This window comes from Camellia sinensis, chromosome 4 (assembly GCF_055761805.1).
Source record: "Camellia sinensis isolate YWXY chromosome 4, ASM5576180v1, whole genome shotgun sequence".
In the NCBI taxonomy this organism is placed as follows: Eukaryota; Viridiplantae; Streptophyta; class Magnoliopsida; order Ericales; family Theaceae; genus Camellia; species Camellia sinensis.
In genome coordinates, this window is record NC_138964.1 from 154,334,846 (window position 1) to 154,348,351 (window position 13,506).

Genomic DNA, 13,506 nt, shown 5'->3' on the forward strand with positions numbered 1-13,506 from the left:
GCTTAATAAGACAAAATATCACATTTAAATCATAATCATTTCATTTTTTCTCTTACAAAAGTCAAAAAAGTCAAAAAATTTATCACAAACGTGATTTTTTAGTCTCAGACTAAAATAGTTAAAAAATTAACTCACATCCCAAATGAAGACATACAATTATGAATCTTACCCTTTCACCAATCACAATAAATATGAAATATCACGTAACGCTGCTCCTAAACTTAAATAATAACGTATACAAACAAGCCTTTTTCAAAAAAATGTTTAGTAGATTAAACTTTTTTTATTATTTATTTATACAAATATCGTTTGAAATGTTATATTTAAATGTTTTTTATATTATAAATTTTAAATATTAAAAAATAAATAATTAATATTACAGATTTTAAAATAAATATGAGAGAGAGGCATTTATAGGGAAGTTTTTATTTTTTTTATATTTATTTATTTTAATATAAAATTGTAATTTTTTTTTTGAACAAAATTTTTAAAATTCTATGTAAATTACTTATTTACACTAAAATCAATAAAATTGACAATAAACTAAGTCTAAGGATTCGTTTGAGATCTGGGTTTGCTTTTAAATTTTTGACTTTTTGACTATTTTAGTTAGGAGTTAAAAAATCTCGTTTGGGATAGATTTTTGGCTTTTTTGAGAGAAAAAATAAAATGATTATGAGTTAAATATGACATTTTGTCCTATTTGACTAACGAATGTTGCTATTAACACATACCTTTTTCCTTTGGACCTCCACATTTTCTTTATTTTTTTATTACAATCTTGTTCTAATACTAATTTTCATTTTTACCCATCTCTATCCTTCAAACCCTAACCCTAATCCTAACGCTAACCCTCCACCTCTACTTCCACCTCACTGTCTTCCCCTTTACATTCTGTTTACTGTCTCTGTTTTCTTTTTCATTTTGCTATTCGACTTTCCTAATCACTAGCTTTCAATCTCTCTTTACTATTTAGTGATTGACCCTCAAATGACTTATTCTTCTTCTTCTTCTTTCTTGTCCTTTTTTTTTTCATCATCATCTTCATCTCCATGGTTCTCCTCTTGGAGTCTTTTCATCGGTTCGAAGTCGGTGGTGACATAGGCTGCTTGTTCAAACCCAATGGAAACGACTCAGAGACATACTTTAATCATTGGGCTTCCATGAATAGGTTTCATGTTGGACATACAGTTTGTAAGTTTACACTCTACACACACATCTCATGATTTCTCATGATTGTTTGCAAATTTACTCAAATTGCTCTCTCTCTCTCTCTCTCTTTGTTATTGTAGTACTAATGGTGGGACTATCAGTAGTGAGGGCTCTGGTGAGTGAGCTACCGGAGGTGGTGGTTGGGAGTGGGGGTTAGGGTTTAGGATTAAGGGTATAATTGGTATTAAAGTAGGGGTTCAAAAAAAAATAGAGGGGTTTCATTTTGCTGGATGGGGGTTCAAAGAAGTGGGAGGGCCAAAGTAAAATGGTGGGGGCAAATAGTAGGGAGGTTTTATTTACACACACACATTCCTCTTTTTACACATCCTTCTTAATTCACACACCAAAAATAAAAAATAAAAAATTACTCATCACACACAATTTTGTTCCAGTTATATCCCATACACACACTCTCATCCACACACCTTCTTCTACACCAGCAAGCAACGATCAAACCCTATCTCTCGTCAATGGTGTTCAGAGAGAGAGAGAGAGCGGTCGCGGTGGGGACGTTCCTTCTCGGCCTCGCGCTTCTTGGCCTCCACCTCCTCGTCGCGGCGCTGGGGGAGGTGGTTGTATTGCTGCTGGAATCGTCATTTGGGGTCGAAGCGAGGGCGAGAAGGTGGCTTGCCGTTAACGATGCGGAAGGTGGCGTCGTCGTCGACAGCGGCGGCGCTGCCGAAGGAATCGTCGCCGATGAAATTAAAGACGGAGTCGGAGGAATGAGTGGAGCTGTGGGAGTTGGTGGAGTTGCGGGTCCAGTCGGCTAGGATTGCTCCGACTTCAAAGCCTACCATTAATGAGAGATAGAGAGAGACTGCAACAGATAAGAGGAAGAAGACGACGATGGTTCAGAGGGAAGATGAAGAGTGGTCACCAGAGAGATAGAGAGAGAGAGGGGTATTTTGGTAGTTTCATTTTAGGACAAAAATGTAATAAAAAAAAAATTTCATTAAGTGTGTGTAAAGAGGGTAAATGGTGTGTGCAAATAGAAGCTCCCCAAATAGTGGCACTCTTGACTAAAATAGTCATAAAAGTTTATTTTATCCTATATGACTATTTTAACCCCAACCTTTATTCCAAATGGGGCGTGAATAACATAGCAAAGGGTTGAGAGGGAAGAGTTGCAAAATAAAACATAATTTTTTTTTTTTTCTAAATATCATTTTATATCAATTACTGAATATCTTTTTTCGGGTAATAGCACGTAGGGTTGGGTTATAGACTGAACAAATTCCCCTTCCCAAATTTTATCTCAGTTTAAGGTTACACATGACAACCTATGCAAATGCAAATGTAAAAAATTTAAAGTGTAACTATAAAAAAAATTAAAATATATATATATATATATATTTAAAATTATAAAAATATAAAGGTACACATGCTTGCATGACCTCATGGATGAAGTTTGATGAGTGGATGAAGTTTAAAGTGTAACTATAAAAAAAATTAAAATATATATTTTTTATCTCAGGTCTCAATCATATTTCTTATATTATAATGTTTGATGAGTGGATTATTCATGTAAAAAATTAAATTAATTAGACATTTATAATTTTGTAACAACAACTTATTTGTTTTTTAAATACTAAATGGTTAATATGATCTTAATAATTTTTTTAAAATAATTATAATCTGATCATAGAGTGATAGATTTTGATTAACTTAATTTTTTATATGATATATTTGACAAATTTTATAATATAATAATTTAAATTATCAAAAAAGACTAAAAAAAAAAAAAACATCAAGACAACTCAGAACCTTGCTCTGACTATTCCCGAATCCGGTCAAGGGAGGCAAGTAAGGATGCCCTTGAAGATGACCTTGGCTTCACCAGAGCATGTGTTAGGTAGTTATTTATGGTCAAGATTGGAAGAGAAAATCTTCAATATTTTAACTTAGCTCATAATTACTGCAAACAATTACATGAACAGTATGATTAAGCACGTTTTATTTTATTTTTTAATTTTTTTATAGAATGGATGATTAAGCATTTAAATGGTCTGTATTTTTAAATTATTTGTATGAATATTATTTTTTTCTAAAAATATACAACTAAATTTTTTTTTCCAACTCATACTTATAGTCAATTCAATTGGATAAACTTTATCAAAAAATTTCCAGGGGTCTGTTTGGCAACGTTTACGTTTTCAGTTTATATTTATAAAAATTTTATAAACTGGTTGTTGTTTATTTTTTGTTTATTTAAAAAAAAAACATAAAGTATAAACGCGTTTGGTAATTGACAAAACGTTTAAAAAAATTTAAAAATATAAAAAAGAATGAGAAATGGCAAGTGGCGGCGGAAGAAGGTGGTGAAAAATGGTGACAGTGGGTGGTGGGTAGCTGGTGGTGGTGGGTGGGTGGTGGTGGTGGCGGGTGGGTGGGTGACGGTGGCGGGTGGTGGTGGTGGTAGTGGTGGCGGGTGGCGGTGGCAGGTGGGTGGCGAATAGCGAGTGGTGGCGGGTAGGTAGCGGGTGGTGGTGGTGGGTGGGTGGGTGGGTGACAGTGGCGGTGGCGGGTGGTGGGTGGTAGCGAGTGAGTGGTGGTGGTGGTCGTGGGTGGTGGGTGGCGGCGGCAGGTGGGTGGTGGGTGGTGATGGTGGGTGGGTGGGTGACGGTGGCGAGTAGTAAGTGGTAGCGAGTAGGTGGTGGTGGTGGTGACGGGTGGTGAGTGGTAGTGGCAGGTGGGTGGCGGATGGTGGGTGGTAGCGGGTAGGTGGCGGGTGGTGGTGGTGGTGGTTGGGTGGGTGACGGTGGCGGGTGGTAGGTGGTAGCTAGTGGGTAGTTGTGGTAGGTGGTGGTGGCAGGTGGGTGGCGGGTGGGTGGTGGGTGATGGTGGTGATGGTAGTGGTAGGTGGAAGTGGCGGGTGGGTGGTGGGTGATGGTGGTGGTGGTGGTAATAGTGGGTAGTGGGTGGTGGTGGCGGGTGGGTGGCATTTGGTAGCGGGTGGTGGTAGCAGGTGGGTGGTGAGTGGTGGTGACAGGTAGTGGTGGGGGGTGGGTGGTGGTGGCAGAAGACGGTGGTGGAAAACGGTGGCCGGTGGTGGCTAGTGTTGGGTGGTAAAAAAAAAAAAAAACTCAAAAATTTATAAATCAAAAATTTTACCAAACAAGTTTTTATTTGAGTTTTTTAAATTTTTATAAATATAAACAGAAAACTGAAAACGTAAGTGTTACCAAACGACACCTGAGTAATTCTTTATTTTGTTTTTTTTTTAATTTGCTAATAAAATAAAAAACAAAAATTGTATGGAGGGTTTCTCTTGTTTCACAAGAAAATTAAATTGATGCCAAGCCTTACAGCAGTCTCAATATGCATCGAAATTTTTTCAACTTTCACTATTGATATTCAATGATATATCAATTAACATTGTTGGGCAATCGATATATAACCTTATTACCAATGCTAATATGTATCATAATATTTTATTTAAAACCATAGTTTTAACTAATTTTTGTTGATGATATATTCATTATGTGACGTATTGATAGAACTTTTTAATTCCATTTTGACAAGTCCTCAAGAAACTGTGCGAGAAATAGAGAATATTCTATGAGAAATTAACATATGATGATTCTGTCTTTTTCTGATGGAACGGCTCAGGTTGATCCACGCCTCCCCAAGCTGTTGTCCGATTGCCTGGTCTACGGAGAAACCTACACAAGAGTTCAACGGGGAACGGGAGTCTCCCAACGAACCCTTCGACGAGCAAGTTAGAGAAGAGAGCGATAGAATGTAGAGATAGGATGATGATAAAGAACTTAACCTTCTCTTTATTTTGGGAGCCTGCTTATATCCTTTGCTCATCATTTCCTTGTCCACTCTAACCTGTCATGTTGGCCGAAAGTCTATGTTCTAGCTTGCCTTGTTCATGGTGAGGTCGTTCTATCCCGACGGGAAGGAGTTATCGCAATAAATGCTGCGGGGAATCTCATTAATGGCTGATGTGTGGTGCAACTTTGCAGGATCTTTGTCTGCTTATGTGGGTGGTTCTTCTCTTGACACGTGTTTAGATGTCATTAGTCCTTGGTGCAATGTTGGGCTCCAGTAATGTTGGGCTTTAGTGTTTGAATTATGTATTGGGCTCTAAGTGGTGGGCCAAAAGCTCCTATAGGCCCACCTACGTCAGTAGTCCCCCATTCCCAAGTGCAACTTTAGTCCAACGAAGGGAATAAGGAAGAAGACAGGGAGTTCGACAGAGAGAAGACTGACTGGGAGATAGGCCAGTCGCGAAGGGTGATCGAGGAAGAAGGCCGACTGCGAGGAGGGCCAACCGCGAAGGGTGACCAAGTAAGGAGGTCGACCGCGAAGAGTGACCAAGTGAAGAGGCCGACTGTGAAGGGAGACCGAGTGAGGAGGGCCGACCACGAAAGGTGATCGAGTGAGGAGGCCGACTGCGAAAGGTGATCGAGTGATGAAGCCGACTGTGAAGGGTGACCGAGTGAGGAGGGCCGACCGCGAAGGGTGACCGAGTGAGGAAGCCAACTGCGAAGGGTGACCGAGTGAGAAGGGAAAATGGTGGCGCGCAGGGCTCGAGGAATGACGGGGCACATGGTGATATAAAGTGGAATAGACAGGGAAGGGGAAGAGAGTAGTGGATCGTGATCGTACACGTGGCATAATCCTTTAATGGGGGAGGTGACGCATTAGCAGGAAATGAAGGGATAGGCTAATATAGGGCGTTGAAGCGGCGGAGGCGAAAATTTTCGAAAATTTTCAAACTGGCGCAATTTAATCTTGACCCTTAGAATATAAGCAAGCCGTGGGCGTTTGGAGTTATTCGCTTTACCTATCTTTTTGCAAAAAACCAACACGTCCCAGAAGTAAACTCATTTGTTTCATGCGATACACTTTTGCAACACTTTGCGAACTTCCTTGTGCCAGCGTCTGAAGCTATACGCAGACACATAGGAGAGATGGCTTTAAACGAAGTGCCAACCATGAGATTGGACTCTTTGGGGGACGATGACGTAGTGGAGTTGGCAGAACAGTATCGAGCAGAGCGGAGGGAGAAGAGGGGAACTGCACAAGGGGCGCGGGCTCGTCCGACTACGATGATTGCGGTTGCTAGGCTAATTAGCCAAGTGGAGCCAAACCACTGGCACACGAAGGCAGACAGATCTACATTTACAGCGGGGGAGTTGGAGGAGGTACGGAGGAAGTACCAAATTCCTGAGGAAATAGAGTTGAGGCTGCCCATCTCAAAGGAGAGGGCGTCGGATGTACGGGTGGAAGAATTCACCTTATATGAGGAAGCACTGCGGGGGGGCCTGAGGTTACCTCTCCCCCAAATAGTGGTGGATGTGCTGAACAAGATGGAGGTGGCGCCAGGGTAGTTGATGCCAAACGCCTGGAAAATACTGATGGCGTGCGTAGTTTCATGAGCGCGAGTGACCGGAGGGCGGCAATGACGGTGGAGGAGTTCTTCTCCTACTACAAGGCCTCCAGTCAACAGGAGACGTGGGTGACCTTGTAGGCAGTGGCGGGTCGGGGTCTGGTGGCGAGCTTGTCGTCTTTGGTGAAAGGGTGGAGGCCGAGATGGTTCTATGTGTCAGCGAACAGTGGGGCAAGAGTTCGCACAACATGGAAGGTCCCCACAAAATTGGTAGAGCCAAAGTTAGACATGGGGACTGAAAACATGGTGAAGAAGGTAAAGGAGTAGAGAGAAAAGAAGGAGGTGAAGTGGGATGAGCTGATCCTCCCTTCAACCGTGTTTGCCTTGAGATTGAGACCGCAGCTGACGGAGGCAGATCCGGTGAGGGAAGAGCTAGAGGCGTGGAGAAAGGCGGAGGAGGTGGAAAAGATGAGAGTGCTCGCCAAAACGGACAAATATAAGGAGACAAAGTTAGGGCCTGCCCCAAAACTGGTGAAGAGAGAGCGGGTCCGACCGCGCCCCAAGTCGTTGGGGGACAGAAATCTGACTAACTTTGCCCCGTTGCCACCACCCGTAGACCCGTTGAAGGAAAGTGGCAAATAAGAGGTGGAGACAGTGCTGAAGAAAACAAAGAAAAAGAGAGCAGCAACTGAGGGAAGTAAGGATGCCGCAGTTTGAAGAAGTTGAAGGAGAGGAGGACGGAGGAGGCTCCAGAAAAGGAGAAGTTGGAGGAGGCTTCAGAAAAAGAGACCGCCCAAGTGGCTAAGGAAGACCTGGGCCTAAGTGCCCAAATACTGAAAGAGACCTTGGGCCTGAGTGCCCCTATGGTACCGACTGTGGCACCTGCACCAGAAGTAACCCCCAGTCCTAGTGAAAGGAAGACTGGGACCAGCACGCCAGGGAAGAGTGTCACGCTGACGACCGTGTTGTACTACGCGCGCGCATGGATAGGTCGTTCGGCAGACAAAGGGGGAAGGGCCAGGGTGGTAGCCGACCGTCTAGTGGGAGTGCTGGAGGACGCTGTCGTACGGTCGATGGCGCAGTTAGGAGAGGCCGACCTCCTGAGAGGGTTGTGTTCGGCCCAGATAGAGGTAACGACCTTGGCGACTGCCCTGTTAAATAAAGCAGTGTGTGCTAAAATGGAGGTAGAGCCGTTGAAGGCTCAGCTGGAGGGGGTAAAGGGGCAGCTGCAGAAACTAACGAAGGAGACAGCAGGCTAGAAGAAAGCCGCTTGGAGTGTATGCGCCAAGGGGCTGGAGTATGGGCGGAGGGCGAAAAACATGGAAGTATTGGCATTGGTGCAGGGCTACTCAGCAGACCGAGCTGGTGCCGAGCTTCTCGCAACCAAGTTAAAGCTGGACGCGTAGCGCCGCAAGGCAGTCTCGCTAGAGTTCAAGTTGGCGGGCAAGAAAAGGGAACTAGAGCAGGTCCGTCAAGCCTGCACTATCGCCAATGAGAGGTGGGAAGAAGCCATGGGCAACAATGAAAAGCTGCGTGACCAGGCGATCAAGGACAAAGAAAAGGCAAATGGTCAGATCACGGAGCTGGAGAAGGCCCTGGCAGAGGAGAGGGTGAAATTGGCATCTGAGAGGGCGGCGTACCCCGACTTGTGGGGTCCGCTGACTTCCTGATGGCCATTGATGCCACTGTCGCCAGGAGCCTGGCGAAGGAGGGAGATGAGGGGCTGGGCCGTCGGAAGCGGCCGCTGGAGGTATGAGTGAGGAGGAAGTGATCTAAAGCTTCCAGTAGTCTGACTTCTATAAGCACAAGATCAGCGAGTTCTGGGACAGTGGCTGGATGACCTTCAAACATAAGGCGCAAGAGCTATTCCTTGACTTGGACTTCAACCTCGTGAAGGTAAGGGAAGACGACGTCGCCCAGACCCCCCTGGACGAGGGGATTGAAGAGAAAGATCTTGCCTCGACTGAGGATGAGTGACTTGTGTAAAAGTTTCCTGTTTATGTGTTTTGTTGTTGTTGTTGTTGTTTTTTTTTTAATAGATGTAACTTCTGCAACAACTTTTATGAAAGTCTAAGTTGGTTAATAAAACAAAGAGTTGTCTTATGTACTGTTGTTGTTTTTATGTTTTAGACTTGTAAATTTGTGCGCGAATTGTGATGTGAAATGGTCAAAATGGGCAATCAGTGAGAAGTGAAAATGTGAAACCGTGTAAAACATGAAAAATGTTGAAAATGGGCAAACTATGATGGGAAGAATGTTAAAAATGAATGATCAGTGAAACTTGATTAGGGAAAATGGATATGAAACGTTAAAAATGGGCGAACCACAAAAGTTTGATATGAAATTTCGTAAGTAAACCATGATGGGAAAAATTTTAAAAATGGGCAGACAGGCTAACTTGTATGATTAGTGAAAAGGGATGGTCATGAACTTGGACTTTAACTAAGTATGGCAACCATGACGTGATATTAAACTGTAAAAATGGATCGGCCAAATTTTTCGTTCGAGTTCTGACTAAGACTCGAAGAGCTCTGTCGCACTGAGTCGGTCTGGCTGGGCTCCGTGTGTTCAGTTTGACTGAGACTTTAGCTAACTCAGCATGGCTGAGCTCTTCGTGCTCAGTCTTGCTGAGGCTTCAATTAACTCAGTCTGGCCGAGGCTTTAATTAACTCAGTCTGGCTGAGCTCTTCGTGCTCAATCTGGCTAATACTTTAGCTAACTCAGCATGGTTGAGCTCTTCGTGCTCAGTCTTGCTAAGGCTTCAATTAACTCAGTCTGGCTGACGCTTTAATTAACTCAGTCTGGCTGAGCTCTTCGTGCTCAATCTAGCTGAGGCTTTGGCTAACAAGGTGTTATTGAATCACGATGCAAGTAATGGAGATATAAAGTCATTGGCATTGAAGGCACAGCCTGTTGATCATAAGTTTACACCAATGGAGTAGCACAAAAAAGAAAATGCAACAACGGAATGGTACAAAAACATGAAACACCATTTTACTGGAAATAACGCTTCAAGTGCTCAGCATTCCACAGATGGGGGAGGTCTTTGCCTTCCATGTCTTGGAGTCGGTAAGTGCCTGGTCGAGGTCTGGCTTTAACGACGTAAGGTCCTTCCCATTTGGCTGCTAGCTTTCCCTCGACGGGATTTTTGGTGGCAAGAGTCGCTTCGCGCAAGACAGGGTCCCCCACGGCGAACTCCGTCAGTCGGACTTTACGGTTATAGTGTGTTCTCATTTTCTATTGATATGGGACCCGTCTGACAACAGCAGTCTCTCGAAGCTCTTCGATCAGGTCTAAGTCAGCCCAACACAATGCTTCGGTTAGTTCTGGATTCAGGTGCAAAACCCTCGGGGTTGGCAAGCCGATTTCCACTGGGATGACCGCTTCAGCGCCGTATGTTAAGTGAAAGGAGGTCTCCCCAGTAGGGGTTCGGGCGGTAATGCGGTAGGCCCAAAGTACGTTTGGTAATTCCTCAGCCCAGAGTCCCTTAGCGGTTTTTAACTTAGTTTTGATAATCTTCAGGAGAGAGTGGTTGGTAACCTCGACTTGCCTATTGGCTCGGGGATGACCCAGGGAAGAGAAACATGGCTGAATGTGAAGCTCTGCGTAGAATTTCCTGAACTCGGCATTGTCGAATTACTTGCCGTTGTCTGAGATAATGGCTTGAGAGATTCCAAAGCGGCATAGGATCGACTACCAGATAAATCGGGTTGTGTTCCATTCGGTGATTGTGGCGAGAGGTTCTGCTTCCACCCATTTAGTGAAGTAATCAATTGCGACGATAGCAAACTTGGTTTGGCCCCTACCGATGGGCAATGGGCCGACTAAGTCGATCCCCCACTTGGCGAATGGGTAGGGATTGCAAAGTGTAATCAGTTCTGTAGGAGCATGAGGGATGTTGGCAAAACGCTGGCATTTATCACACTCAAGCATGGATTCAGTGGCATCTTGGTTGAGAGTTGGCCAAAAGTAACCGGTGCGAAGGATTTTATGGGCCATTGACCTGGCACCTGAATGATTACCACATACACCATCGTGGACTTCCCTCATCACATAGGTCGCTTGAGCAGAATTGAGGCATCTGAGGTATGGTCGTGAAAACCCACGTTTGTACAGGAGGCCGCTGATGAGGATGTAATTGGACGACTGGGCTCTGACTTTGGCGGCCTGCTGTTTGTCGTCTGGTAACTCCCCACTTGTCAAAAACAGAAAGATATCCGCTGCCCATAGGATAGGTTTGTTTTCGAGGAAGTGGACCTCCTGCTGGATTGACGAAGTGGCCGAGTGGGCCAGGTATTCAAGGCGGACGCCATGGTTAAGGTCTGACTGGTCGGCCGAAGTTAATTGAGCCATTTCATCTGCCTTGGAGTTTTCCGACCGAGGGATGTGTTTGATGTGGAAAGTGTTGAAAAGGCGAGCAAAGGGGAGTGCAATATCCCTGTACGCTCGCATTGTGTCGTCCTTTGTGTAGAATTCCCTCGTAATCTGTCCGATAATCAGTTGGGAGTCATAAAACACCTGGATATGGCTTACACCAATGTCTCTGACAAGGCGAAAACCTGTTATCAAGGCCTCATATTCGGCCTCATTATTGCTTGCGTCAAACAGGAAACGAAGAGCACACTTGAAATAACCACCCTCGGGGGTGGTGAGGATGAGACCAGCCCCATTGCCTTCTTTGCGAGATGATTCATCGACATTAAGGGTCCAGGAGTGGGGATCTTCTGCCTCGGTGTTGGATTGGCTAGGCGGGGGTATGGTTGGAGTGGGATTGGTGAATTCCAAGATAAAATCAACGACATCCTGTCCCTTGATTGCTGTTCGAGGTCGGTAAGAGATTTAAAATTGGCTGAGCTCGATGGACCATTGCATAAGTTTGCCGAATGACTCTGGTTATTGCATTACCTTCTTTAAAGGTTGGTCAGTGAGGACCACTATGGAGTGAGCTTGGAAATAAGGTCAGAGTCGTCACGAGGCTATGACCAAGGCAAGGGCCATTTTTTCTAGCAGATGGTAGTTTTGCTCTGCCCCCCCTAAGAGCTCGGCTAATGTAATAAACCGGACGTTGTACTAAACCGTCCTTTCTGATGAGGGCCGCACTGACTGCGGTGTTTGATACGGCTAAGTAGAGAAAAAGGGTCTCGCCTGAGAACGCCTGAGAGAGTAGGGGGGTTGGCCATGCACCGCTTCAGTTATTGAAAGGCCTCTTCAGATTAGGTGGTCCATTTAAAAGCCCGCCGAAGGACTTTGAAAAAGGGGAGGCACTTGTTTGTTACGCGGGAAATAAAACGGTTGAGGGCGGCGACTCTACCAGTAAGCCTTTGAACCTTTTTAACCGTCCTGGGTGACTGCATTTCTATCAGGGCCTTGATCTTTTCGGGGTTGGCCTTGATACCTCGCTAGCTGACCATAAAACCTAAGAACTTCCCAGATCCTACGCCGAAGGCGTATTTTTCCGGATTCAGCTTCATTTGATACCTACGTAGGGTTTCGAAAGTCTCTCGCAGGTCTGCCAAATGATTAGAGGAGAGTTTGCTTTTGACGAGCATGTTATCGATGTAGACTTCCATGTTCTGACCTATCTGATGGTGAAAGACGGCATTGACTAACCGTTGGTAAGTGGCTCTGGCATTTTTTAATCCGAAAGGCATAACACGATAGTGGTAAGTTCCTCTGTCTGTGATGAAGGAGGTGTGTTCCTGGTCAGCTGGGTGCATCAGAATTTGATTGTAGCGAGAGAAGGCGTCCATGAAACTGAGCATCTGATGTTCGGCTGTGACATCGACAAACAGATCTATGCAGTGAAGGGGATAACTATCTTTGGGGCAAGCCCAGTTAAGGTCGGAATAGTCGACGCAGAGTCGCCATTTTTCGTTGTTTTTACGGACCAGGTGTAGACACCCCATTTTTGACCGACCTTAAGACTCAGATGTCACCGATTGAGCGCTTGGTGATATTGCATAGTGTGCTCGTTCAGAAGTTCCAGAGTCGCGGCCGTGAGCCCTGCTTCCGGACTTCCGAACCCTCTTCTGTGCCTTGTCTCGGTTTGCAAACCAGACTCGGTTTTCTCTATTTCTTTTCCTGAGGGGAGGGAGAGGTCCCGTAGACCATCTCTCAATGTCCGTAGGCTACGTTTGGTGGCCGTAGGCCATTTTGCCCATTTCGGAGTCCGGTTTCCGGTTTTCGGAGCCGTCAGGCCGTGTGCCTCGGTTCGGGACCGCTTAACCATCTCATTTTGCTCCGGTTTTTGGCATACTTCCTATTTGCTCCCTTTTGAGGGACACTGGGGTCTGAGAAACCCACTTCGTGGCCGAACGCCACTTTCGGTGCTTAACAGCCCATTTTTGGGATCCCGAACTGCGTGTTTTGGCCCCCGAACATCCGTTTTGCATCGGTTTTCGTTCATTTTTGGCAGGTACCTCTGTTTTATCACTGGAGAGGTCACTGAAGGGTGGGAGGCCAGCAATTGTTGCAGCAACCAGTTATCTCTCCTCCGGGGCCTCCTGGCGCCCGTTTTTCCAACTTCCGGGCTAATGTTGAACACCTTGGAGTTAGCGTTGTCAACTTTCAACCACATATCTGTGATCTACACACTTGAGAGGCCAATAAAAGTTGGTGGCCGGCCATTAAGGTCACCTGACCCTTTTGACCCCTTTCTTCCGGGCTAATGTTGAACCCCTTGGACCCTTTTTCTTGAACTTTGAACCACATATCTGTGATCTACACACATGAGAGGCCCCTAAAAGTTGCTGGCCGGCCATTAAGGTCACCTGACCCTTTTGACCCCTTTCTTCCGGGCCAATGTTGAACCCCTTAGACCCACTTTCTTGGAATTTTAACCACATGGTTGTGTTGTACACACATAGGAGTACCTCCCCAGTAGCTGGCCGGCCAGAAAATCACATTGACCCTTTTGACCCCTAGCCGGCCGGCTAGGGGGTGTGGCCGGCCGG